We start from the raw sequence: 27565 nt of genomic DNA, 5'->3' as shown, positions 1-27565 counted from the left end.
GTTTTTTTAATTGGAATTTCAGACTGCATAATTTCCAGTCTAATTGGGATTTGGGCTAATCTCTGTACAAATTGACAAGCTGGGAGGTGGAATTTTACCTCTCCTGGGTATCCACTGATGGCTATTTGGAAATCGATTGAAGACTTCAGCAGTTGTTCAAGCTGTTCTGAAGTCAATGGGAGGTAAACGCAATCTGGTTCCCTTCCACTGAGCTCTAAACACCTCATACGGCCTTTATGAATTAGCTTACCAATCATTTCCACTAAAGTGACAATTGTTTTTGAAAACTGGTGAGGAAGAAATAACCATTCCCATAAGTAGAAGTCGCCTTGGTCACTAGAGAACTGGCCTAGGATAGCCAGAGGTTGTTTAGTCTCCCACAGGATGATTAGGGAGGAAGGCAGTCCCTCCACCTTTCTGAACACCTGCCTTTCTGATATCTTCTTTTCCACCACTTGAAGGGCTTTCTCAGCCTCTTCTGTGACGGACCTGGGGGAGGACAGATCTGCATCTCCTTTTAAAAGCTCAAAAAGGGGCTGTAGATCAGTGGTTGTGATCCCCAGCACAGGGCGTACCCAATTGATGGCTCCCAGCAGCTTTTGGAGGTTATTCAAATTTTGTACATTTTTGTCAATTGTAACTGACTGTGGCCTGATGGTTTTTGAATTAATTTTGAGTCCAAGGTACCTCCAGGGTGCTTCCTTCTGTATTTTTTCAGGGGAGATTTCTAAGCCATGAGAATTTAGAGCTAAAATGACTGAATTCAAAGTTTCTTCCACAGCCAATTCTGTATTAGCACAGATCAGAACATCATCCATATAGTGAAAGATGATGGATTTGTTAAATTTCTGCCTAATTGGTGATAGAATTTTTGCAACAAACATTTGACAAAGGGTTGGTGAGTTTTTCATCCCCTGAGGAAGCACCCGCCACTGGAACCTGCGGTGAGGTTCACAAACATTAATTGCTGGGACAGAGAATGCAAACTTAACCGAATCTTCCGAATTAAGAAAAATGTGAAAGAAGCAGTCCTTGATGTCAATAACAACCATGGGCCATTCAGCAGGTAGCATGGATGGGGATGGCATATCTTGCTGTAGGGCTCCCATGGGTTCCAGGACTTCATTTACCTTGCGCAGGTCCTGTAGAAGTCTCCAGGATCCTGAGGATTTTTGGATGACAAACACTGGAGTATTCCACGGACTAATGGAAGGCTCCAGGTGTCCTTTTGCCAATTCCTGATCAACCAATTCATTTAAAATTTGCAGCTTTTGGCTAGGCAGGGGCCACTGACTTACCTAGACCGGAACCTCCGTTTTCCAAGTCAGTTTGGGTAGCTGCAATCGCTCAGTGACCCTCCCTAAAAATTTGTTTGCAGTCCGATATGCCACTGTTCCATGGCATCTCGTCCCCATAACGTTACCGGCACGTTCAGTATGAATGGTCGGAGAGTTGCACATCTGCCCTCCGGCCCGTGGATGGTAACCACTTCCGAGCTTTGGACAGGCTGTTGTGAACCACCCACACCAGTAACTTTGATGTTAGTACTGTGGGCTGGCCAGCTGGGCGGCCAATCCCGGGAAGCTATTATGCTAATGTCCGCGCCGGTATCCAAAAGGCCTGTGACAGTAATTTCTTGTGGACTACGAAATCCTGAAAGGGAAACAGAGCATGTTAGAAAGGGCCTCTCTGCTTGCACAGCTGTTGTCCAATTGACTTGTAGTCCACCGCTGACTGTGAGTTCTTCATCTCGTGACATGAGATTCACTAGAGCGGTTACTGAAACCATCTTTGCCACTGGAAAGCTGTCGACTTCTACAGGTGGGAGAGAGGCAAAAATGCAAATGAAAATACTATGTTCATTAAGTCCAGTTAGTAATGTTGGTAATACTGTAATTCCTTTTTCTCGTGCTGCCAGGTGTGAGATGACCAAGTACGTTTCATTCGGGTCTAATTCAGGGTCAGGGTCACATGGTGAGGGTATCACTTGCATAATTTGCTCGTCATATTTAAGTCGGACTGTAGGGAGGGGTAGGGCTAATATGATCCACTCTAACTGCTGTGGTTTGCTGGCACTTGCTGAAAGGACGGGTGCGAAGGATGGAGCGCAGCTGTGGGGGTGTTGGTGTCATAGCGCCACCCCGGGCGCTGGTCTCCCCGTTTCCCGACAGCTCACAGTCGCACTGTCTAAGATCTGACATTGAATTAAAAGTCACTTTTCTCTTTAAGTCTGGTGACTTTTTAGGAGGCAGCAGTTCTCCATAGATGTTAGTAAGAGACCTGCAATCTTTTGTCCAGTGTCTACCTTTTCCGCACCGCTTGCACGGCATCTTTGGAAGCTCAGTCTTTGTAGTTAATTGTGGGCAGTTCTTTTTAATATGTCCTGTCTCACCACAGTGAAAACAGGTTTGTGGCCCGGCCAAAGTGTCAGCTATCAACCTCGCTTTGTGAGAATCAGATCCCACATTCTTACAGGCCTCTATCATCTCCAGGAGTGTAGGATCCTTTAGCATTTTTAAGGCTTGTTGGCAATCCTCGTTAGCCTTTTCAATCACAAGTTTATTAAACAGAATGTCTTGGCTTTCCTTTTGCTGTACTTGCCGTGCTATAGCTTCCCTTAGCCGGGTTATAAAGTCTACAAAAGGTTCTGTTGAGCCCTGATGAATTAGGGTGAAGGAGGGTGTTTGGACATATGCATCAGCAACCTTTTTAAAGGCCTCCATTGCCAGATCTTTTGTAATATCTAGGTATTTTAAATCCACAAGAGCCTGGTTTTGTCGACTCGCGTAGTTGCCCTCTCCATACAGCATATCAATAGCATTGTTTACAGGAATACCACGTCTCTCCATCTTTTCATTGACATATTTAACTATAAGACGTTTCCATTCCGCTTCAAAAACGGATGCCTGCACAGTCGATAGCAGTCCATTAATTACTGCTTTGATATCATAAGGTATTAAACGGCAGGCGAGAAAAAACGATTCAAAAAGTCCAACAGTATAAGGTGACCCCAAACCGTACTGTACAATCGCTTTTTTGATGTCCTTTAACACAGGATAAGACACCAGACGCCACTCAGGGGCACGACCTTCCTCTAGGTAAATTGGAAAAGCTTTAAAAACTCGGCGTCGTTAGCCTGTGCGGCTTCTGTCCGGAAAGCTTTCCAAATATCGTTGCATGGAAGAGAGGCATTTGCCATCCTGCAACTGCCAGGAGCCTCGGTAACAAAGGCTTCATGGGCGCGGCCGTCTTTCTGGATGTTATCGTCGGAAGAGGCTCTGGCCCTGCCCCTTAGTTTCCGTCTACCCCGGGAGGGTGATGACGTGGGGGTAGAGGCGGCGCTGGAGGGAGAGGGCGTTCTGGTGGGAGGGTCTGTGGGCGTGCCGGGGGCGTAGGGGGGCGGGCGCGAAGGCGGGCTGGGGGGTGGTGCCGACGGAGTCCGCGCGGGCGGGCTGGGGGACGGGACCGACGGAGCGCGCGCGAAAAGTTTGCGCGCTGTGCTGCCACGCGGTTTGCGTTCCCGCGATCTTCCCCCGCGCGCCTCGGCCCCGTGCTCATGTAAGTGCCCTTCCCCCCCCCCGTCGCCATGTTGCCAAGACCGCGTGTTCCCTGCGCCGCTTTTTTCCCTCCCGCCGTGCTCGTTTTTCCGGGGCTTGTCTTTTGTCGGGGATTTTGAATTGGAATTTTTATATTTTCGTGGTGATTCTTGGAGATTTTCATAGGAACTCATCAACTGATGCTGTATCATCATCAGAATCAATCTCCAGGCTATTAATGCCTCAGTAGCAATTTTGTCTCCCCTCTCTTTCGCTCTCCAGATATTGTATCCAATTTTCTCCCAGTCTTTTAGGGACATGCTGTCGGAGACCGTCTCCCCTCCCTTTTCAAGCGATTTAGCGAGGGCTTTAGCAGTTTTTTTATCTAAAGGATGCCCGTTTTCCAAAATAAAGTCTTTAAGCTTGCGGTACACGAATTTTTGAGAGGTAGATAGCGAGAGGCCCATATTTTTGGAGTTACTTAGGCTTCTCTTAGTCTGCAGTTCGTTTTTGGTTTTGGGTTGTGGTTTGTTTTTTTTTTTGTTTGTTTGTTTGGTGTTTTTTTTTTTTTTTTTTTTTTTTTTTTTTTTTTAAAGTTTGTGAGGGCGGGAGATAGGATTAGGGGTTTTCCCGGTGCTCACGTTTTCTCGGTGCGGTGGCCGCCTTGCCGTGATTCTGGAGTTCAGCCGGGAAGGACCAGCGGGACGAAAACGCCTCTCTCCGCGTCGTCTGAGCCCTCGTGGCGTATGGGAGGCTTTTTAAGATAAAAACCTCTACCTTCGCCCCACGTTGGGAGCCATATGCCGCGGTCCGAACGGGGGAGGGGAATGGGGCCGCGACACGGCACGGATCCCAGACACAAAGGTGGGGTGCAGGTAGAATCTTTAATCCAGCGTGCACATGGGGTTTTTATCCGAAGGGAAAGGGCCAGAACATAGGGTGGAGCAGGAGACAGACAGGTCGGGGGACAAACCGGGATTGAGCCGTGGGCAAAACGGGGGGGGAAAGCGCAGGAGGGACCAGGGGAGGAGAGGGCGAATGGGGGCTGTCTCCTGCCGCAGCTTCTCCAGCCAGTCGGCAGAGAGGACAGAGGTGCAGGGGGGGGTGAGCAGGCCGGGGCATGCCCGGAAGATACAAATTCGGGGGAAACACACAATGTGTAAAGTCCATTCAATCGCTGTACATATTTTTCCATTTCCGGAATCGTTCCCATTCCGATTCCTGGTCCTCGACACATTCTGGCCATTTTTCCCTTGAAATTAAATAGCAGGGTGCTTTTGAGTGTGCTGTAATGAGTGGAAGGATTTATTACCTTGACAGAATGACAGGTGAATGTGTTCAGAGAGGAGTTCTCAGCAACAAGAACAGCTCTTTGGATAAGTGGCCACATCTTTTCATGCTTTTGGTAGAGATTCAGTAATTCTCTCCTTTCTTTCTCCATGAAGTGCAGTGGCTAACTTACAATATGCCAACGCCCCTGTTCCCAAAGACCCCCATGGGACTGTCACACCAGCCAGACCACCCCTCCGTTTTCCACCCTTCTCCCTGTTCCTTCCAGTTTTCCACAGTCCACTCAATCCCCAGCCCCCTCCCCAGGATCACTCTGGGGGTCCCAACATCCATTTTTCCCCCATCTGCCACCCCTTCCACATCATCCCCCCAACCCCCATCCCCCTCATGCTCAGTTTGGGGCTCCCACCCTCCCCTTTCCCCACTTTTCTGACCTCTCCCACCCATTTCCCATCATCCTCCAAACCTCAGATCCCTCCCCCTCCACTTTTTGGGGGGTCCCACTCCCCTCCCACTCAGTTTGTGGTCCCACCACCCCTTTATCCCCTCTGACCCCCCTTTTCCCACCGACCTCCCCTTCCCACCCCCCGCTCACCCGAGAGCTCCTCGCCTGCAGCCAGGGGGGCTCCCAGCACCACCAGTGCCCAGAGAAGTCCCCCAGAGAAGGGGTTGGGTGGGGTCCTGGGTGGACTCTGAATGGGTTTAGGGGGTGCTTGGGGGGCTTTGTGAATTCCAGTATGATCTCAGTATGATCCCAATATGATTGCAGTTCCCCCTGCATGGTCCCAGTTGCTCCCAGTTGCCTCCAGCATAGACCCTGTCAATCCAAGTATGAACCCAGTCTTCCCCCAGCATGCTCCCAGTCAATCCCAGTTACCCCATTCCAGATCCAATCATTCCCAGTTGCCCCCTTTATGGTCCAAGTTGCTCCCAATATGATCCCAGGATGACCCCAGCACGGGCCCACCTGTTCCCAGTATGATCCCAATTGCCCCAGCGTGGTTCCAGTTGCTCCCATTCACCCCTACTGTGTCTCCAGTAGCTCCCAGTATGTTCCCTGTCACTCCTGGTCTCTCCCAGTATATCCCAACTGACCTCAGCATGCTCCCAGTCACTCCCAGTAAGCTCCCAGTCACTCCCAGTATGATCCCAGTCACTCCTGGTCTCTCCCACTATATCCCAGTTGCCCTCAGTATGGTCTCACTCACTCCCAGTTGCTCCCAGTAGCTTCCAGCATGATCCCAGTTGCTCACAGCCACTCCCAGTCGCCCCCAGTGGGGTCCTAGTGCCTCCCAGTATGATCCCAGTCACCTCCAGCGTGATCCCACTTGCTCCCAGTATATCCCAGTTGCACCAACATGGTCTCAACTGCCCTCAGAATGCTCCCAGTCACTCCCAGTATGACCCCAGTCACCCTCACTGTGGGCCCAGTTGCCCCCAATATGATCCCAGTTGTGCCCAGCATGGTCCCAGTTGCTCCCAGTTCCTCCCAGTGTGATTCCAGTTGCTCCCAGTTGTCCCAAGCATGGTCCTAGTTGCTCCCAGTTCCTACCAGTGTGATCCCAGTATGATCCCAGTTGGCCCTAGCACAGACCAAGTCACTCCCAGTATGATCCTGGTCTAATCCTAGTATGGCTGCAGTACGATTGCAGTTGCCCCCTGCATGGTCCCAGTTTGTCCCAGTTGCCTCCAGCATAGATCCAGTCAATCCAAGTATGATCCCAGTCTTCCCCCAGCATGGTCCAGTCAACCCCAGTTGCCCCATTGTAGATCCAATCACTCCCAGTTGCTCCCAGTTGCCCCCAGTGTGGTCCAAGTCGCTCCCAGTGTGGTCCCAGTCACCCCCAGGATGGTTGCAGACACTCCCAGTATATCCCAGTTGCCCTCAGCATGCTCATAGTCACACCCAGTTACTTCCACTTGCCCCAGGATGGTTCCAGTTTCCATCAGGATGATCCCAGTCACTCCCAGTTTATGCCAGTTGCCTCCAGCATGCACCCTGTCCCTCCCAGTTACTCCCAGTTGCTTCCAGCATGATCCCAGTTGCTCCAAGGATGTTCCCAGTTGGCTTCCAGCATGGTCCCACTGGCTCCCAAATCCCCCCTGTGTAGTTCCAGTCACTCCCACTTTGATTCTGGTCCCTTACAGTCATTCACACTATGATCCCATTCACTCCCAGTAGGATCCCAATTGCCCCCAAGGTGGTCCCAGTTGCTCCCAGTCACTGCCCCAGGAAGGTTCCTTTCACTTTCAGAGACTCCCAGTCTGAGTCCAGTACGGCCCCAGTCACTCCCTGGAGGATGCCATTTGCCCCCTGCATGGTCCCAGTTGCTTCCAGTATGATCCCAGTATGAGTCCAGTCACCCCCAGTATGATCCCAGTAACTTCCAGACACGTCCAGTACAAAGCCAGTTTGATCCCACTCATCCCCAGTATGGCTGCAGTCCCTCTCACACACTCCCAGTATTATTGTAGTCATTCTCAGTATGATCCCAGTATGACCCCAGCAGGGGCCCAGCTTCTCCCAGTAGGATCCCAGTTGCCTCCAGCATGGATCCAGTTGCTCCTCTTCACCCCTACTATGGTTCCAGTCACTCCCAGTATGATCCCAGCCACTCCCAGTCACTCCCTGTATATCCCATTTGTCTCCAGCATGCTCCCAGTCAGTCCCAGTATGATCCCAGTCTCTCCCAGTAGGATCCAACTTACCCCCTGCATGGTCCCAGTTGCTCCCAGTCACCCCACTGTAGTTCCAGTCCCTCCCAGTCCCTCCCAGTATGGCTCCAGTATGATCCCAGCAAAACCCTATATGGTGGCAGTCACACCCAGGATGAACCCAGACATTCCCTGTCACTCCCAGGATAAAGCCATTTACCCCCAGCAGGGTCCCACTTGCTCCCAGTCACCCAACTAGAGTTCAAGTCCCTCCCAGTAGGATCCCTGTCACTCCCAGTTTCTCCCAGTATATCCCAGCTGAACTCAGCATGCTCCCAGTCACTCCCAGTAAGCTTCCAGGCAGTCCCAATATGATCCCAGTCACTCCTGGTCTCTCCTAGTATATCCCAGTTGCCTCCAGTGTGGTCCCACTCACTCCTGAATGCTCCCAGTAGCTTCCAGCATGATCCCAGTTGCTCACAGCCACTCCCAGTCGCCCCCATACTGGGGTCCTAGTGCCTCCCAGTATGATCCCAGTCACTTCCAGCGTGATCCCACTTGCTCCCAGTATATCCCAGTTGCGCCAACATAGTCCCAACTGCCCTCAGAATGCTCCCAGTTACTCCCAGTATGACCCCAGCCACCTTCACTGTGGGCCCAGTTGATCCCAGTATGATCCCAGTTGTGGCCAGCATGGTCTCAGTTGCTCCCACTTCCTCCCAGTGGGATCCTAGTAGCTCCCAGTTGCCCCTAGCATAGAACCAGTTGCTCCCAGTATGATCCTAGTCTGATCCAGTATGATCCCAGTACAATCACAGTTGCCACCAGTATGATACCAGTGACTTCCAGACACTTTCAGTACAAAGCCAGTTTGATCCCACTCATCCCCAGTATGGCTGCAGTCCCTCTCACACACTCCCAGGATTATTGCAGTCACTCCCAGTATGATCCCAGCAGAGACCCAGTTGCTGCCAGTATGATCCAAGTTGCTGCCAGTGTGGTTCCAGGTACTCCCAGCTACTCCCAGTATATCCCAGTTGCCTCCAGCGTGCTGCCAGGTGCTCCCAGTTCCCCAGTTCTGGTCCCACTGGATCCAGTTTGGGTCTCGGTGTATCCTGGTGTCCCCCCTGTCCCCCCACCCCAGTGTCACCCCCTTTTCTCTCCCCACAGAGCTCCTGAGCCGGCGGCGGCCGCAGCCCCTCCCCAGGGCCTCGGGCACAGCCTGGACCCCCCCCGTCCCCGTGAGGATTTTGGGGGGGTCGTGTGTCCCCCCCTCCCCTGCTTTCACTCTGCCTCCGCCCGGCTGCTCCCAGTGATCCCAGGAAAGCTTCTCAGTTCTTCCCAGTCCCGGTTATTGGGGAGAGTGGGGAAGGGGCTTGGGGGAATCCCAAGGGGTGGAGCCCAGTTTGGGGGGGGCAGAACCGGCCCCAAGATGGATCGGGAATGGGGACCCCCCTGTGTTCCCTCCCTGTCAACCCCCTCTGGGAGGGTCTTGGTGGGGCATCTGCCCCTTAAAAGGTACCCAGCTCACACCAAAAGGTGCTGGGACCCCCCTAAACCTGCACACAGGCCCTGGAGAACCCCCCAAACATACTCAGAGCCCATCCAGGACCCCACCTAACCCCTTTTTTTGGGGTGGTGGGACCCCAAATTGAGTTGGATGAAGCTGGGGATTGAGGGGATGAAGTGGAAGATGTGAGAGGAGGGAAAAATGGGGGTTGGGACCTCCAGAATAATCCGGGGGTGGGGACTGAAGGGACTATGGAAAAGTGAAAGGAAGAGGGAGAAGCATGGAAAAGGGGGGATGGTCTGGTGGGTCAGATGGTCCTATGAGGGTCTTTGGGCACAGAGGGGCTGGGAAAGGGGGATGGACCCCTGAGCTCCCAATTTACTGTGGGATGCTGGGGGCTGCTGGATCCAATGTCAGCCTTGGGTTATGCCAACACTTTCAGTTTAGAGGAATTACAGAGGTGTGACTGAACCATTTAGGTCCCCCAGGTTTTAATGATGGCAAATCAAATCTATTGAGAGATGAGTTACTTAGGGTTACAAATGATCAGACAAAAGATCTTCATCAGAATAATTTACTGCACAATAGAAACACTAAAACTACCAGGAGTACAAAATAAGATAGGACAGTGCTCTACACTAAAGCAATTGTTGAAGCAATTCTACTCAAGCTGGCACAAAAGCAATAATTCTTTATTAGAGATGGATGGAACTCCCCCAGACCAACGCTCCTGGGGAGATCTCTGCTCTCAACCTCCAGCAATGACCTTGGAGGGTCCCCAGCCAGGGCAGGAATCTCCACACCCCCCCAGGAAGGGTTCTGTTGGAAGAAGTTGCCCCTGGGAAAGGGGACTGGCCCTTTCTGGTAGAAACCTCAGGCCGCTCGAGTGCAAAGGGCCGCTATGATTCCCCCCCCCCCCGCAAAGGACAAGACAACTGGGGAAGGAAAGAGGGGCTTGGCTAACAGAGATCAAAGATTTCATGAGGTAAAACCAGGTTCAGTTCAGGCTGAGGGTGCTGCGGCACCGCCCGTGCAAACATTCCTGACGGGAACGCGGCGGAAAAGGGGGGGGTGTGCTCTGTAAAGGCGTTGCGCGCGCAGAGCGCCGTGGTTGCTTCCGGGAAGCAAAGATGGCGCTGGCTCCGTGCTGCACTGTGAGCTGGCGGGGCCTGCGGGAGAGCGGGGCTCTGGGGATCCCCTCGGGGGCTGCGGGGAGCGCGGCTGTGGGTGGAAAGGCTGGAGGGCTCGGCAGGGTTTAGCACCAGGGTTCGGGGGTTCCCGAGGGTCAGAGCGCGGGGGCCGGGAAGCCGCGCGGGGGGGGCTCTACCAACGCCCTGGCTGCACTGCGCAGGCGCGCCGGCGGAGTACTCAGGAGGGAACTGCAACTCCCATGAGGCTCTGCGCGACCCGCCATTACTTTTCCCGCCACAGCGCTCCGACCGGCCCCGCGAACCGAGCCCAGGGAAAGGGGATCCCAGTGACCCCCCCCAAACCCCAGAGACCCCCAACACTCAGCACACAGAGACCCCACAGGGAGGGGGCCCGGGGGTCCCCTAAAGCCTACCAGTGTGTTCCGGGAGTCCCCAACCCTCAGGGGAGGGGTCCTGGGGGTGCCCCTCAAAGTCTGGGGGGGAGATGTACCACATCCAGATAAGGGGATCCCAGTGCCCCCAATATATTCCAGTGACCTCCCAGTGACCCTCAGTACAGCCCAGTAACCTCCTTAATGACCAGCCAGTGTGTCCCAGTAACCTCCCACTGCCCCCCAGTATGGCCCAGTGATCCTCCAGTGAGCACCCAGTGACCCCCTAGCATGGTCCAGTAACTTCTGAGTGTCCCCCTGTGTGCTCCGGTAATCCCCCAGTAACTTCCCAGTCCCTCCCAGTGCTCTTCCAGCATCCCTCAGTAACCCCCCAGTCCCTCCCATGCCCCCTGGTTCCCCCCAGCGTGTCCCAGTATCCCCCAGTAATCACCCAGTGCCCCCCAAAGCCCCCCAACTGTCCCCAACGTGTCCCCAGATGCCCTTGGCCTTTCTGTGAGTGTGGGGTGGGGGGGAGTTTTTGTGGTCAGAGGGTCCAGGGGGGGCTCCTGGGGTGAGATGGAGGGTTGGGGACATCAGGGATGGGGTTTGGGTACACAGGGGAGAGTGGGGAGGGGTTTGTGGACAGTGGAATTGGGGGTGTCAAGAGGGGAATTGGAGTGATGGGGAGGCCCTGGGGACATTGGAGACACCAGGAGAGTCTCAGGGTCTTAAGGGGGGAAATTAGGGACACCAAGAAGGTCTTGGGGACACCAGGGAGGTCTCAGGACTCACCTGAGCATGGTGCTGCCCCTACTCTTTACCCACAGACATCATTAACCCCACCCAAATGTCCCCTAATCCCCATTATCCCTTTAGTCATCTCCCCCTACAGATCCCTTTGACCTCCCTTTTAACTCCCCTAAATGCACCCAAAACCCCTCAAATCCCCATCCAACCCCTCCCCCCAATCCCCCCAAATCTCCCCCAGCCCCCCCCAAAATGCCTCCAACCCCCCCCAAAGAGGGATCACTCGGCACCCTGGGACAGGAACACAGTACTGGGGGCACTGGGCTGTACTGGGAGGGCACTGGGGGGGCTCAGGTGTCCCACAGCAACATGGCCCAGCTCCGGGAGAGATCTGGGGAACAGTGAGGAGGTATTGGTCTGTCCTGGTCTGTCCTGGTCTGTCCTGGTTTGTACCCCCAATCCCCAAAGCCCCTCCCCAGCTCCCCCAGGACTCTCACAGACCCCAGAACCCCCCAGGCCCTCCCCAGGCCCCTGACTTGGTCCTGCTGCACCTTGAGCATCTGCAACTGCTGCAGAACCAGGCATTTCATCAGCAAATGTGCAGGTGACACCAAGCTGGGGGTGTGTTGATGTGCTGGAAGGCAGGAGGGCTCTGCAGAGGGACCTGGCCAAGCTGGATCCATGGGCTGATTGCAAGGGGATGAGGTTCCAGCAGGCCAAGGGCCAGGTCCTGCCCTTTGGCCACAAGAAGCCCCGTCAGCCCCCCGGGCTGGGGCCAGAGTGTCTGGAGAGCAGGCAGGCAGAAAGAGAGCTGGGAGTGTGGATGGACAGGAAGCTGAAGAGGAAAGAGTGTGGCCAGGTGGCCAAGAGGGACGATGGATCATGGCCTGTGTGAGGAAGAGTGTGTCAGCAGGAGCAGGGAAGTGATTGTTGGTCTGGACTGAGCGCTGGTGAGGCCACCCCTGGAGTGCTGTGTCCAGGTCTGGGCCCCTGAGTTGAGGAAGGCCCTGGAGGGGCTGGAGCAGGAGCAGAGAAGAGCAGCGAGGCTGGGGAAGGGAGTGGAGCACAAGTGGTGTGAGGAGAGGCTGAGGGAGCTGGGGGTGTTGAGGCTGGAGAAGAGGAGGCTCAGGGGAGACCTCCTGACTGTCTGCAAGTTCCTGCCAGGAGGTTGTAGCCAGGTGGGGGTGGGGCTGTTCTACCAGGAAGCAGCAGTAGGACAAGAGGGCTGGGTCTTGAGCTGTGCCAGGGGAGGTTTAGGTTGGATATTAGGAAACAATTTTTACTGAGAGAGTAATGAGGCCTTGGAATGGGCTGGGCAGGGAGGGGGTGAAGTCAGCGTCCCTGGAGGTGTTGAAGGTGAGAGTGGATGTGGCATCAGTGCCATGGTCTGGGAAGCACGGCGGGGTTGGATCAAGCGTTGGAGTTGATGATCTCAGAGGTCTTTTCCAACCCAGCTGTTTCTGTCATTCTCTGATTGCCATTCCTATGGCAGCACATGCTTGAGACTCTATCCCCAGGGTGATAGAGATGTCTGTCCATATCTATCTCCAAGGTTAGTGTGTAAATGTGTGGTGTTAGAAAAGCAGGCTAAGTTCTGGGATAGTTGTAGAAGGAGAAAGAAGCCCAGAGGCCAGTGGAAGCAGGCAGCCCTGAGCTTGCACATGATGTCCCCTCCCTGCAGGTTCCTGTCCTTGAGCCCAGGCCCTGAGGTGAGGCTGAGAAGTGGTGCGGAGGTGAGCCCAGAGCTGTCCCTGAGGTGAGCCAAAGTGCAAGGCAGAGGTGCTGCAGAGGAAGGAGAGCCCTGTGGTGGAGAAGAGAAAAAGTTGTGCCCATCCCCGAGAAGGTACTGTGTCCATCCCCTGTGTGCCAGGTGAGCTGGGGCTTTGCTGCAGAGCTGCGGGCGCTGATTTGAGCGTCTGCAAGTGCTGAGATGGTGGGCACCCAGGAACACAAAGTGTGCCTGGCCATGGAGCCTGCAAGGAGGAGCAGAGAGAGCGGTGGCAGTGTGGGGGTCCAGGTTGTGCCTGTGCCTTCCCCTGCAGGCCCTGGCTGTCCCTACTGGGCCCCTGTCCATCCCCATCAGGTCCCTGCCCGTCCCCCCCGGGCTGAGCTCCCCCAGGAAGTGCTGTGGAGCTGAAGCTGCTGCCATCCCCCCCCTGCAGCCGCTGCCCCAGCCAAGGGAGCAGCAAAGGCAGGGCCAGGAGCAGAGGCAGCAGCAGGGGAGCCCTGGGGGGGTCGGGAAAGTGTTGTGTGGGTCAGGAAAGAGGCACTGGGCACGAGACCGGGGCTGTGCTGAGCAGGCCCAGCCCTCACATCCCCCCAGCCAACGCCAGCTGCCCGGGGGGCTTGGGAGGGACCCCAGCCTGTGTGCCCCACACTGAGCTGACAGAGAGCCAAGGGACAGGGCCACGGGCAGGGCCATGGATGAGGGACAGGCAGGGCCATTGCAGGGCCACGGTGAGGGCACAGCCTGTGGCAGCAGAGCTGCCCAGGGCTGGGGGCAGCCGGGGGTGTTGGTAGCAGCCAGTGCTGGGGCCGAGCAGAACACGAGACCTCTTGCAGAGCCCTGGAGCAGCCTCCCACTTGCCAGTCCCACCCTGGTGGGCTGACACTATCCCCTCCTTACAGGACACTTCCCCCGAAATATTTGAGGGGACCTTTTGTGTCTATTCCTGGCTGCTGATTGATGCTGGGGACCTGAGGGCCCCTCTGCAATCCCATGCATGGGGCACAATCTCCTCTGCAGAGCTTGACTCACTGGACACTTTGCAGGGAAATCTGTGCTGGCAGCTGCATCCTGAGCCCGAGGGCAATTTGTATCTCTGAGTGCTGATCCATCCTGGATACCCAAGGGTATTCCATCCATGCAACAGGAGGTACCCTCCTGCCCTTGACTCCCTGCAGAGGAACAAGTGCCATCTCTCTGTTTGGGAGAAGCCAGCTGCTGCCCCTGGGCCATCAGAAGTGATGCTGAAGCCTCTTTTAGCCCAGCCCTGGGTGCACTTTTCTCATCCCCCCAGCGAGTGCCCGCTCCCCCAGCCGGCACTGACCAACCAGGGCGTTTGGCACACTTGGTTTGGTGGTTTGGAGAATGTAACAGTTCGTTTGGATACATGTCCGGAATAAAGACAAGTGCCAGAAATATTCAAACACACACACTATCTTTTATTACAGTGAGAATAATAATAATAGTAATAAACTTAGCAAGAGGAATCAAAAACTAAAAAGGGATACAAAATGATTACCTTATCGGGTGACATTAAAACAAATACTACGAACAGCTTTTAATACAGTATTAACTAGTGAAAAGGGGAAGGGTTAAAGGGATACCAAAAAAAAAGGAATCTTAACACAATATTATGGATAACTATTAACACAATATTGGTTAGTAAAAAGGGAAATTAAAGGGAAATGTTATGAACAATATTCAATAGTAAAAAGGGGAATTAAAGGAACACTAAAAGGATATTAAAAAAAAAAGTTTGTTCTCTCAGTTGCTTCCTATCAATAAACTGTGCTTACCCACACAGACAGGCCAGGGCTGTCAGGATCTGCAGCAGCTGGTCGGTGCCCGTGCTTAGCGGGCGTCCCTGCGGAGCAACACAGTCTCGGTGGTAGGATGAGTATCGCTCACCCCAGCAGTCCAGACACCCCATTTTATCAGCTCCACATTACACCATGTAGGGCCAGTACGCAGTATAAGGTGATGCCTGAGTGGCAGCCAAACCCCGCCTAATCATTCCCTCATGGCAACAGTCTGTGCATGCCCTACTTGTAGGGCAAGGGGCGAGCGACCCCTGCCCACATAATCTTCCTCCCATCATCATCTTTCTCACCCCTATGGATGACCTCTACCATTGTGTTTCAAGGGTAGATGTATCCATCTTGCAGTATGTAGCAAAAACAAGGAAGAACTGAGCTCTGATAATAGGGGATATCAGGCTGACTTGCTAAAAAGCACAATGGACCTTACAATTAGCTTGTGCCATGAAGTTACATTGTACTATACTCTGGCTGGTTTCACATCCTAATATGATTCCTTTCTCACGCCTCTATGCTCCATTGATCATCCAATTCAAAAGTACCCCCCTTACATGCCACCACGTGATCAATGGTAGCAAGAGGGTGATAGCAAACTACTCAAGATTATAATGCATTTAGCCTGGTGTTTATCATTTGATGTACACATGTTAGTATACAGGGAATCATACACAATATGCATGGTATTATACATCCAGCTACTGACAAGCTTATCAACGCTTTTCGTAACCAGGGCTATCTCTATTTCTAATCACCAAAGAGGTTGTTGAGTTCCCAGATATGTGCAGTTTGCTTATATGGTCTCATTATATAGAGTTCTCTACCAGTAGTTATCAATGGGTACTCCAACCAGACAGGTGTGAAAAGGATTCGTGGGAGTTACCACGGACACACATATCACGTCCGTCTTTGTCATGTTGGCCAGGGTGGCCCACACATTGACATCTAAAACAGAAGTCAGCAAAGAAACAAAGTATAGCTGATATCTTTCTGGAAGGCACGGTTGGGTATGGAAGAGGCCCTGCTGCTCTGCACCCTCAGAGGAGAAACCAGCTCCTGGGGGCTGTTGGATTCCATCCCACCGCGTGGTCCATGGTTGGACCATGGCACTGGTGAATGACTCGAACAGCATATTTATGAAGTGTCATTTCCAAAAATGTAAACAACATAACAACTGAGTAACAGCGAAAATACAGACAATAATATAATCATGTCCATCCCCAGTGAGGAGATCCAAGTGGGTTACAGTGGTCATTTACTTGGAGTCAACAGTACTTGAGATAATCTTTTCCCGGTTGGCAGACCTAGTTTCCAAGTCTGGACAGGTGAACAGGTTTGTCCAATCATATGGGCCCGGACAACTCGATGAATCTCGGGAATTTCTGCAAAATATAAAGTCTAGTACAACAGAACTTCTCATTTCAGAATTTTATAATTTGGATTCATCTTTTATAGAATGAAGTGGTTGACTGCCAATCACACATTTATAGGCTTGTTAGGAGCCATCACAGGCAATGTATATCTGGAGTTTGATGCAACACCAGACAACATCCTGGTCTCACCAACCGCTCCCACAGAAAGCTTGCACTCTCTATACAGTGATGACCATTAGGCTTCAGGACGTTACAAGTTTTATAGTTTTCCACTGTCTTCTTTCCCCCCTTAGTGGCATGTCTACCCCATCCCAGGAGACAAAACCAAGCACAATTGCAGACACTCTGCATACGTATGTCCTTCACTTCTTGAAGCCAGGGTTTAGCTCTAGCCTTTACCTTTAACCCTGCTGCCAGAACAACTTGGCAGCACACAGTTCAGGAATAATATTCCAATTCTGGTTGTTGCTTACCAGTAATACAAAACAAAGTATATAGATTGTTGGTGCAACTCATCTAAGAAATATAGATCTTCTTATCTCTGGAACAGTAGATCCAGGGGTCCATTGGGACACGAGACCTGCTATGCAGAAAAGAATAACCAATCCATCTTGTTATTCAAGATACATGACTTGCACTGAATAGGCTAATGCAGGAGTAGTCATGGCTGTGATAGCTGTATCCTCCCAACCCCTGTCCAGGTTCACTGAGAATCACAAATGACAAATAAGGATCACCTGAAAGACACTGTTCATTACACGAATCACAACATCAGGTGTGGACAAGATACAGGAGAGACAGGTACCTGATAACTGAGTCATTACACCAGTTAGTAAAAGTTAGTAAACACAATGAATTATATTTAGGATATGTTTTTCTTCCATGTGCTATTCGGGCTGGTCTTGTGCTGTTCAGCATTCACTGATCTCTGTCCAGAATTCTTGCTGCTCATGATAAGGTTTCATCAAACATGCTGGAAGCCAGCAGGGTCCTGTGGGAGGCAAAACACAAACAACCCCCCCCTTCCCAATACTAACAACTTAATATCTACTTGAGGTGTCATATTGCCCCTCCTCGTTACAAAAGTATAATTTTATCAATTAAGGTTTTGTTCTGTGTGTGGGAGGCCTGGAAGGTCACCAAGTTGCTGCAACCTCTCTATGATCTCTTCTATGGGAGCCCTCGTGTTAGACACTAAGAGTGGTATAATGTATGGTTTCCAGGGTACAGGACAGCCTTCTAACAGTTTATTTCACATTACTGGAATTAAAGGCTGTTGCATGTAAAGTTCAGGGCTCTGCAGCTCAATAGCTACTTTCATCCCTTCCCCCTTTAATATTTTGATTGCTTGATGAAGAGTTACCCAGGATGAACTTCCATCCTGCCATAATCCATCATTAGTAAAACGGTCACTAAGACCTTCAGCAATAACTGAAACCAAAGTTCTATCAACTCCCGCTGTTCGTCTTAAATGCCTAAGGGTATTTTGTACATATACATCATTAGTTAACCCTAAAAACTTTGTGGCATCAACATCGTCTATTATCACAGAGTCAGCCCCTTGCTCCATTAGCCTAACCATCCACATTTGTGCTCGTTCCCCAGGTTGCTGAGAATATTTGGATAAAAGATTTTTAAAATCCACTGGGGAGAAATCAGCAACTTCATCCTGCCTCACTTGGTTACCCTGGTTATCTATCACAGCCTTCCGCCGTACAACAGGGGCTGCCCTTACTTTATGTGCCAACTCATCTGCTGTTGATAACTTCTTTGAATTTTCTATAAAATCGTCCTCATCAGAATCATCACTACTACTCCATATGTTACCATCCCACTTCTCTGGATCCCCATCAGGGGAAGTGAATATAGCTCGCACCCGTGGCCCCCAATCACTTCGGTCTATTTTCTTTTGTCTGTGCCAAACAGTTCTCACAGCATATTTCTCAGCTAAAGTAGCACATTTATCTTCTACCCTGTTCTTTTCAGCCTGAAGGTCAAGTAAAGTCTGGCGTTGTACCAACTGAGTGGCTCTTACAGCATTCAGCTGCTCCTGCAGTTTTGTGCATTTTTCCACAGTTAACTTATATGCAGTAAGCAGTGCACCCCCTATTCGTCCAGCCTGTTCCAGACGACTGCTTGATTTAGTAGAAGGGATAAACTGCTCCCAGTATTGCAATACCTCTATCGGGGTCTGCTGCCCCCAATACTCTAGAGGAATCTTTGTACATGCTTCCCACTTATTCCACAAAGTGATCCATGGCTCCATGGCTCCTGCCCCAATTCTATTAATTCACGGGGAGGAACTTTCTTGGGTTCATTGCAGTCTACGGCCGACCCTCCTAACCACTTCTTCATCTTAATCTACTGATGTTCTCACTAACAAAACAACAACAAAAGATTCTCAGTTTTCAAACCAAACACAATGAGACACACCAATCCACAAACTATGGCTCTTACATCACTAACAAGCCTAACTACACATACACATCAAATCTAAAATCTCTATATACCAACCACAAAATACATACTCTACAGTAACTCTGAATGAATCCTCAGAAAGACATATCTATGAGTGAAACAACAATAAAACCTAATCCACTGGGTATCTTCTAAGCTTTGATTCACTCCACACCGAATACAATAAAAATTTAAAGTCCGATCTAACCTTATCTCCTGACTGCCTTTAGGTCCCAAGATATATTTATTACAATTAGTACAACGAAGTCGCACATATAAACAACAGTTGCAAAAAGGACAAATCTTAATTCTAGGTCTCAAGAAATGTGGTATACTCACAATTAATTGCTCAGAACTACCTCCCATATGCAAAAAACAAACAAAGCATATAAAGCACAAGCACTGTCACCCATATAGTAACTTAATCAACAAGAACAACAAAACCCAGTTGAAAACAAAGTAAAACAAGCAAAAGATAGGAACCCAGACACCGGCACCCCTGGCGCCCACACAGAGTTCACCACCCACACAGGGACGCGGCTTCCCAGGCTTATGCTCTCCACCTGAGAATCTCCCTTTTCACACAACTCACATGGGGACGCCTGAAGATGCACTCCACCTGAAGATCTCCCCACCAATACACAGGGACACGTCGGCTGAGCACTCCACCAACGGATTTCCCTGGAGGGCACAGTTTATTCCACAATGTATCCTGCCGACTACGCCAATTATGTAACAGTTCGTTTGGATACATGTCCGGAATAAAGACAAGTGCCAGAAATATTCAAACACACACACACTATCTTTTCTTACAGTGAGAATAATAATAATGGTAATAAACTTAGCAAGAGGAGTCAAAAACTAAAAAGGGATACAAAATGATTACCTTATCGGGTGACATTAAAACAAATACTACGAACAGCTTTTAATACAGTATTAACTAGTGAAAAGGGGAAGGGTTAAAGGGATACCAAAAAAAAAAGGAATCGTAACACAATATTATGGATAAATATTATGGGCTGAGTCTTGGTGTTTTGGAGGTTTTTATGGACACAGGATGCCCAGTGAGTTCTAGAGATGGACTTGGGCAGGAGGAACCCCCAAACCAACGTATTCACCCCTTGTTTCCCCCCCATCAGGATTTGTCCTTCCCAAAGCTTGGGCAGATGGAGGAGGAGGTTGTGAGGAAGAGGAAGATGCCTTGGGCCCCCCAGGCAGGTGAGGAGGAAGTCAGTGGCCCTTTGGGCTGGTGTTGTGCTGGCTCTGGCATCCGAGCATGACCCTGGCTGCAGGACAGCCCCGCTACCACTGCCATCCTGCCAGGGCCAGAGTTGGGGGGATGTCCTTGACCTTCCCTGTGGGCCAGAGGCAAATCCCCTCCCTGTCCTTCTTGCTTCCTGCCCCAGGCCCTGAGCTGAGGACGGAGAGCCCGGAGGACAAATCCCCCCATGAGACCCTGGTGGGAGAGGCCGTTTTGAAGGGCTCCACAGCGCAGGAAGGCAGCAGGGAGGAAAAGTCCCAGAGATCCCCCCGGAGGAGGGGCTCCAAAGCCATCCCAGTGTGCTCTGAGGAGGAAAGAGCCAGCCTGTGCCAGGAAGGTGGTTGGAGCTTGAAGCAGAGCTCTGAGCTGGTGGTCCCTGATCAGCCTCCCAGCAGGGAGAAGCCCTTCAGGTGCTTGGAATGTGGGAAGAGCTTCAGGAAGAGCACCCAACTCCTCACCCACCAGCACATCCACACTGGGGAGAGACCCTACCCGTGTAGGGAATGTGGGAAGAACTTCAGTGACAGCTCCAGCCTGATCGGACACCAGCGCATCCATACTGGGGAATGGCCCTATTCATGTGGGGAATGTGGGAAGAGCTTCAGGCACAGCTTCAGCCTGATTCGACACCAGCACATTCACACTGGGGAATGGCCCTACTCATGTGGGGAATGTGGGAAGAGCTTCAGGCAGAGCTCCAACCTGATTCGACACCAGCACATCCATACTGGGGAATGGCCCTATTCATGTGGGGAATGTGGGAAGAGCTTCAGGCAGAGCTCCAACCTGATTCGGCACCAGCACATCCACACTGGTGAACAGCCCTACACTTGTTGGGAATGTGGGAAGAGCTTCAGGCAGAGCTCCAGCCTGATTCGACACCAGCACATCCACACTGGGGAACGGCCCTACCTGTGTAGGGAATGTGGGAAGAGCTTCAGGCACAGCTCCAGCCTCCGCAAACACCAGCGCATCCACACTGGTGAACAGCCCTACCTGTGTAGGGAATGTGGGAAGAGCTTCAGGCACAGCTCCAGCCTCCGCCAACACCAGCGCATCCACACTGGTGAACAGCCCTACACTTGTGGGGAATGTGGGAAGAGCTTCAGTGACAGCTCCAGCTTCCGTACCCATCAGCGCATCCACACTGGGGAACGGCCCTACAAGTGCTTGGAATGTAGGAAGAGGTTTAAGACCAGCTCCAGTCTCCTCCTGCACCAGCGGACACACACAGATGAGAGGCCCTTCCACTGCACCGACTGCGGGAAGAGTTTCAACCGGAACTCCAACCTTGTCACCCACCAGCACATCCACACTGGGGAGAGGCCCTACAAGTGTGGGGAGTGTGGGAAGAGCTTCTCCAGGAACTCTGGCTTGACCAGACACCAACAGACCCACCAGTAAGGGAAGCCCTATAGAGTGCCTCAACTGCAGGAAGAGCTTCGACCGCTGCTTCCACCCCGAATGAAGCCTTTGTTGGTGAGGCAACCCCTGGAGTCCAGTGACTGTCAGTCCATCCCTTTCGACCACAAAGGACCAGTCTCCTTTCCCAGGGGCAGCTTCTTCCAACAGAACCCTTCCTGGGGGTTGTGTGGAGATTCCTGCCTTGGCTGGGGACCCCCCTAGGTCACTGCTGGAGGTTGAGAGCAGAGATCTCCCCACCAGCGTTGGTCTGGGGCAGTTCCATCCATCTCTAATTTAGAATTATTGCTTTTGTGCCAGCTTTATTAGAATTGCTTCAACAATTTCTTTAGTGTAGAGCACTGACCTATCTTATCCTGTACTCCTGGTAGTTTCAGTGTTGTGCAAGTTTCGAGCTGGCTTCCCACCAAGTCTCCAAAACTTGACAACAAGGCCTGCTTCCCAGAGAGGGAAGAAGAAACAAACCACGGGAAAAAAAACTGAAAGAAGTTTGAGCGAAACGGGATTCTATCAAAAAAAATATATATTTACAAATATATATATACAATTTGAATATATTATCCACAACAGGGAGCTCCCGGGGGGGGGGAAAAGGGAAAAGGGAAGGGGAAACAGGGATAAAAAGAAGCCTAAAAACAAATATCTCCTCAATATACCTGTTAATAGAGAGCTAGTCAATAAATATAAAACAAATTAAATCCTTCTCTGATCAGGATAGCAGAGCTGTGCAAGGCAGCAGCCAACTCCCCCACGCCTCCCGGAGAGGCCGGAGATAACGGCAGGTCTGAGTAGCAGGCGCTGGCCTATATAAGCAAGCCCATCTACGGAGAGACCTGTTACCTTCAGCCACCGGAAGAGAGAAGAAGAGTGAAATCTCTTATCTGCACCTTTTTATATGTTGTGTTACTGAAAGAAATAGCATGGAATACTTCGTAAGTCATTACCCCAGTTCCTTTCTGGTTATAAGCTGGTCTCCAGGAAGGCCTAGAGTGAAACCATCACATTCTCCACCCCTTATTCCATACTATTTCTTTACGTAACACCTGTATGTTGTGTTCATCTATATCCTGCGCATATACATATACATATATACATGTAGTCCATGTTTCTTTCGAGGCTAGTGTCTGTTGTTGAAGATCAGCACCAACAGCATCTCGGTTTGGATTCTTGGCCCTTTTTGTCGCAGTCACAGTTCTGGTTTAGGGCTGGCTCATCGGTTTGGGCTGTCTCATCATCGGACATCCTTGGATACCGGTATCACCTTTTTTCGGGTCTTATCGTCTGGTGTCTGGTCTCCTGTAAAACACAACTCAAGGCACAGAATTAGTTTTTCCCCAGGTTTAGGTTTCCTTGAGGCACACATTGGATCTCTCCATCCTTCCTCATAACCCACCAGGTATTTCCAGGCCCTTGAGCAAAAACAATCCCACGAATGGGTTTGTCTTGGCCTGAGGGAGGAGTGATCCAAACGGTCTTACCTAACATACCTTTTAGATGGATTGCTGGAACTTTGTCTCCATCTACAGTGTGGAGGGATTCTGCTTGGGCAGGACCAGCTCGGTTGACAGAGCCTCTAGTGTTGACTAGCCAGGTGGCCTTGGCTAAGTTCTTATCCCAATTTTTGTAAGTTCCCTTACCTAGTGCCTTTAGAGTCGTCTTCAACAGTCCATTACATCTTTCTACTTTTCCTACAGCAGGTGCATGATATGGAATGTGATATACCCATTCAATACCATGCTCCTGTGCCCAAGTGGCTACTAGGCTGTTCTTGAAACGAGTCCCGTTGTCTGACTCAATCCGCTCTGGAGTGCCATGTCTCCACAGGACCTGCTTCTCGAGACCTAGAATCGTGTTTCGGGCTGTTGCATGCGGTACCGAATATGTTTCCAACCATCCTGTGGTTGCTTCCACCATGGTAAGCACATAGCGTTTACCTTGGCGGGTCTGTGGCAATGTGATATGGGTTTTCCTCTACGCTTCCAATTCATCTCTTTTCACTAGTCTAGCCATCCCCATAGGGCATTGGTTATCATCCACGAATCGGTGTACAGGTAGAGCCTTGGTCATCCTTCTCTTTCTGCGATATCTAGGACCAATTGGACTGCTTTGAGTTCCACAAACTGACTCTATTTGCCTTTACCTTCAGTGGCTTCCGCCACTCGTTGGGTGGGACTCCATACAGCTGCTTTCCACTTCCGACTCCTCCCTACAATACGGCAGGAGCCATCGGTGAAAAGGGCATAGCGTGTCTCTTCATCTGGCAGCTTATCATACGGCAGAGCTTCTTCAGCTCGACTCACCGGCTCTTCTTCTACCAGACTGAAGTTCCCACCTTCAGGCCAATTGGTTATGATTTCCAAAATGCCAGGGCGATTGGAGTTCCCGATTTGGACACGTTGCGTAATCAAAGCAATCCACTTGCTCCACGTGGCATCAGTGGCATGATGCGTAGAGGGCACCTTCTCTTTGAACATCCAGCTCAACACTGGTAATCGGGATGCCAGGAAGAGCTGTGCTTCAGTACCAATTACCTCTGAAGCTGCTCATATACCGTCATACGCCGCTAAGATTTCCTTTTCCACAGGGGTGTAATTGGCCTCAGAACCTCTGTAGCTTTGGCTCCAGAAACCCAGTGATCGCCCTCATGTCTCACCAGCTACCTTTTGCCAGAGGCTCCAGGAGGGACTTTTATCTCCAACTGCAGTGTAGAGTACATTCTTTACATCTGGTCCCGTTCTAACTGGTCCAAGAGCCACGGTATGTGCAATTTCTTGCTTGATCTGCCTGAAAGCTTGCTTTTGTTCAGGACTCCACTGGAAATTGTTCTTTTTACAGGTCACAAAGTAAAGAGGGCTCACAATCTGACTGTAGTCTGGTATGTGCATCCTCCAAAAGCCTATGACTCCCAGAAAAGCTTGGGTTTCTGTAAGGAGGGTACTTTTGAATTGGATGATCAATGGAGCATAGAGGCGTGAGAAAGGAATCATGTTAGGATGTGAAACCAGCTAGAGTATGGTACAGTGTAACTTCATGGCACAAGCGAATTGTGAGGTCCATTGTGCTTTTTAGCAAGTCAGCTTGATATCCCCTATTATCAGAGCTCAGTTCTTCCTTGGTTTTGCTTCATATTGCAAGATGGATACATCTACCCTTGAAACACAATGGTAGAGGTCATCCATAGGGGTGAGAAAGATGATGATGGGAGGAAGATTATGTGGGCAGGGGTCGCTTGCCCCTTGCCCTACAAGTAGGGTATGCGCAGACTGTTGCCATTAGGTAATGATTAGGCGGTGTTTGGCTGCCATTCAGGCATCACCTTATACTGCGTACTGGCCCTACATGGTGTAATGTGGAACTGATAAAAATGGGGTGTCGGGGCTGCTGAGTTGAGCGATACTTATCCTACCACTGAGACTGTGTTGCTCCGTGGGGATGCCCGCTAAGCATGGGCACCGACCAGCTGCTGCAGATCCTGACAGCCCTGGCCTGTCTGTGCGGGTGAGCACAGTTTTTTGATAGGAAGCAACTGAGAGAACAAACTTTTTAATATCCTTTTAGCATTCCTTTAATTCTCCTTTTATGTTTATAGTATTTTTCCTTTAATTTCCCTTTTTACTAACCAATATCGTGTTATACATAATATTGTGTTAAGATCCTTTTTTTGTATCCCTTTTCACTAGTTAACGCTGTATTAAATGCTGTTCATAGTATTTGTTTTAATGCCATTTTAATGCCATTTGTTTTTGACTCTTTGCTATTATTATTATTCTCACTGTAATAAAAGATACTTTGTGTGTTTGAATATTTCTGGCACTTGTCTTTATTCCAGACATGTATCCAAACGAACTGTTACAGGATGATGCCAAATTTCAGGCAGACCTTGAAAAACTTGTCCTGGTTTAAAGACACACATTGGGGCAGGAACTCCAATAAAATGAACCCAATCCCCTTTTATTCCCCACCAGTACAAGGAGACAAAATATAAGGAGATATAAGTGAAAAAAATAGCAGTTTACTGACAATATAGCAGCAAAAAACAGCAATACCAACAGAACAGTTCAAACCAACAGCAGAGAGAGAAATCATATTGTCTGTCCAGAATGCCCTTTTGTAAACAGATAAAAACAGGGATCAACACGTGCTTCCCTTCCCATTTTGCATCCAGGGGAACAAAGAACAAAAATAAAACCAGGGGAAAGAGGAGCAAAGCAAAATGTGGGAAACTCTGGTCTGAGATCAGTTGTGCTGCCCAAGAACACGCTGACTCCAGAGGTGTCCAAGCAGGGCAGAGCCGGCGACTCCGGTCCGTGCGGTGGGGGGGGAGGCAGTGGCTGTGCTTGATTCCATGGAGTTCTGGGGAGGCACAGTGGCCCCTTAGTTCCATGAGGTTCTGAGATGTCTCAGGGTTCCTTTTGTTCCAAAGAGACCCCCACATGTCACAATGGTCCCTTGGTTCCATGAGATTCCACAGTGTCCCTGCATTCCTTTAGTTCCATGAGGCCCTGCAGTGTCACGGTGCCACTTGGTTCCATGACGTTACAAAGAATCAGAATGGCCCCTTGTTTTAAGGCCAGTTGCACATGGGGCTGCCTTAGGGGGAGTGTGGGCACCCAGACAAGGGAGTTGTCACCCCCCTGGACTCAGCCCTGGGGTCACCACATCTGGACTGGTCTGTGTGTCTGTGAGGTTCCCCATTCTGGAGGAATGAGGAAGAACAGGAGAGGGTCTAGAGGAGATCTGACAGGATGGAGCTTTTCTTGGTGCTGGAAAGAAAAAGAAAGCCCTAAAGTGTAGCTTGGAAGGTTCAGACTGAAGGTGGGGAAAAAGGAATGTTACTCGAAGGGGAACCTTATGGTGCCAGAGGTCACTAAGAGGGTGATTTCATGGCTTTGTGTTCCAGGGAACAGCCAGAGCTGGTGCAGAGACATCAGGGAGGGTCTAGAAATGCTGCTGGGAGGGGGGTGGGAAAGCAGGAGGGGTGTGTGCAGCCTGCAAGGCCAGAGCAGCAGCAGGGCCAGGGCAGGACAGCCTGCAGGAGAGATGGCCAAGGGCTCTGGCAGGGCTGCAAGGCCCAAAGGCACCCAGGCCTTTGTCCCCTTGCCTCTGGCAGCTGCCTCTGCCACTCAGGCCACCACAACCAACTTGCCTGGCAGGTTCTGCCCTTGGTTTCTGCCTCGCCCCTCCCTCAGCAGCCTGGCAGGGGTTGCCCAGTTTTGGGCCTTTGTTGTTCCTCCCCCTCCCATCCCAGTGCCCCCCAAACAGCCCTGAGCCAGCCGGGAGGGACAGGATCTGCTGGGCCAGGGCCTGGGGCTCAGGCCTTGGCCTTTGTGCTCCACAAAACCAAGGCAGGCTTTGCTCAGCAGTGCAGGGGCCTGCCCAGAGCCTTTGTCTGCCTGCACTCCTGGCCTCCAAGGAGCTGCTCCAAGGAGGCCCTGGGGAGGCTTTGGCAGTGCCTGCCCTCAGTGGGGCCCAGCAATGCTTCAAGGCACTTGCAGTTTGGCTTCTGACTTCTTCAGCAGCTGCTTCAATCTTCTCTCAGTACCTCAGGATCATGGACTGGGCTGTAAAAACACCGTGGGGCTCATTAAATTCCAGAAATCCCTCAGGATCTCTTTGTCTTTCTTTAATTGTCTTCAAAGCAATTTCAAAACAAGTCTTCAAAATTTTATACTTTTTTTTGAAATCAAAGAATGGATATATTTTAGATGAGAGAAGAAGTGATAGAGGTGTTCTCCAAGTGATCTTGATGCTGAGTGTCTCCTCAGGAGATCCACACTGACCCTGGATGATCAACCTTGCTCCTCACCCCCCAACCTCACCAGTTCTGACATGGCCCATCTTGGACTGACAGCTGATGCAGCTCCAAACACACTGTGGGACCCATTTAAACACTGAAAAACAAATTATTTCCCTTCCTTTAATTGTCTTCAAGACGTCAACAAAAAATTGGAGTTGTTTTGTAGTTTAGCTAAGGAGGAAGATTTTAAAATGGAAGTCATGAAAAAAATATATATTTTTATGAAAGGTAATGATTTACACAGAGCCTTGGGATGCAAGAAGGTCAGGGTGCAAAAGACTTTAATAGCACTTAATCATTGACCAGTTGAGCAGTTTTCAAGTGATTCAATAGCATTTTCCACAATTTTAACAGTGGCTGAATTATAGATTCAAAACTACAACCTTCACACCACAGTCAATTCACACCCACACCCAGGCAGAGATGTGTGGACACATCAAGAACTGGGTGTGCAA

General features: G+C 50.8%; 1 pseudogene; it reads left to right on the top strand.

Annotated features, from left to right (window-relative positions):
• Positions 1 to 27565, top strand: part of LOC116781380 — a 332906-nt pseudogene that overhangs the window by 283523 nt on the left and 21818 nt on the right.

Source organism: Chiroxiphia lanceolata (genome assembly GCF_009829145.1).
Source record: "Chiroxiphia lanceolata isolate bChiLan1 chromosome W unlocalized genomic scaffold, bChiLan1.pri scaffold_44_arrow_ctg1, whole genome shotgun sequence".
Lineage (NCBI taxonomy): Eukaryota > Metazoa > Chordata > Aves > Passeriformes > Pipridae > Chiroxiphia > Chiroxiphia lanceolata.
This window is presented reverse-complemented; position numbering and strand designations above follow the sequence as displayed.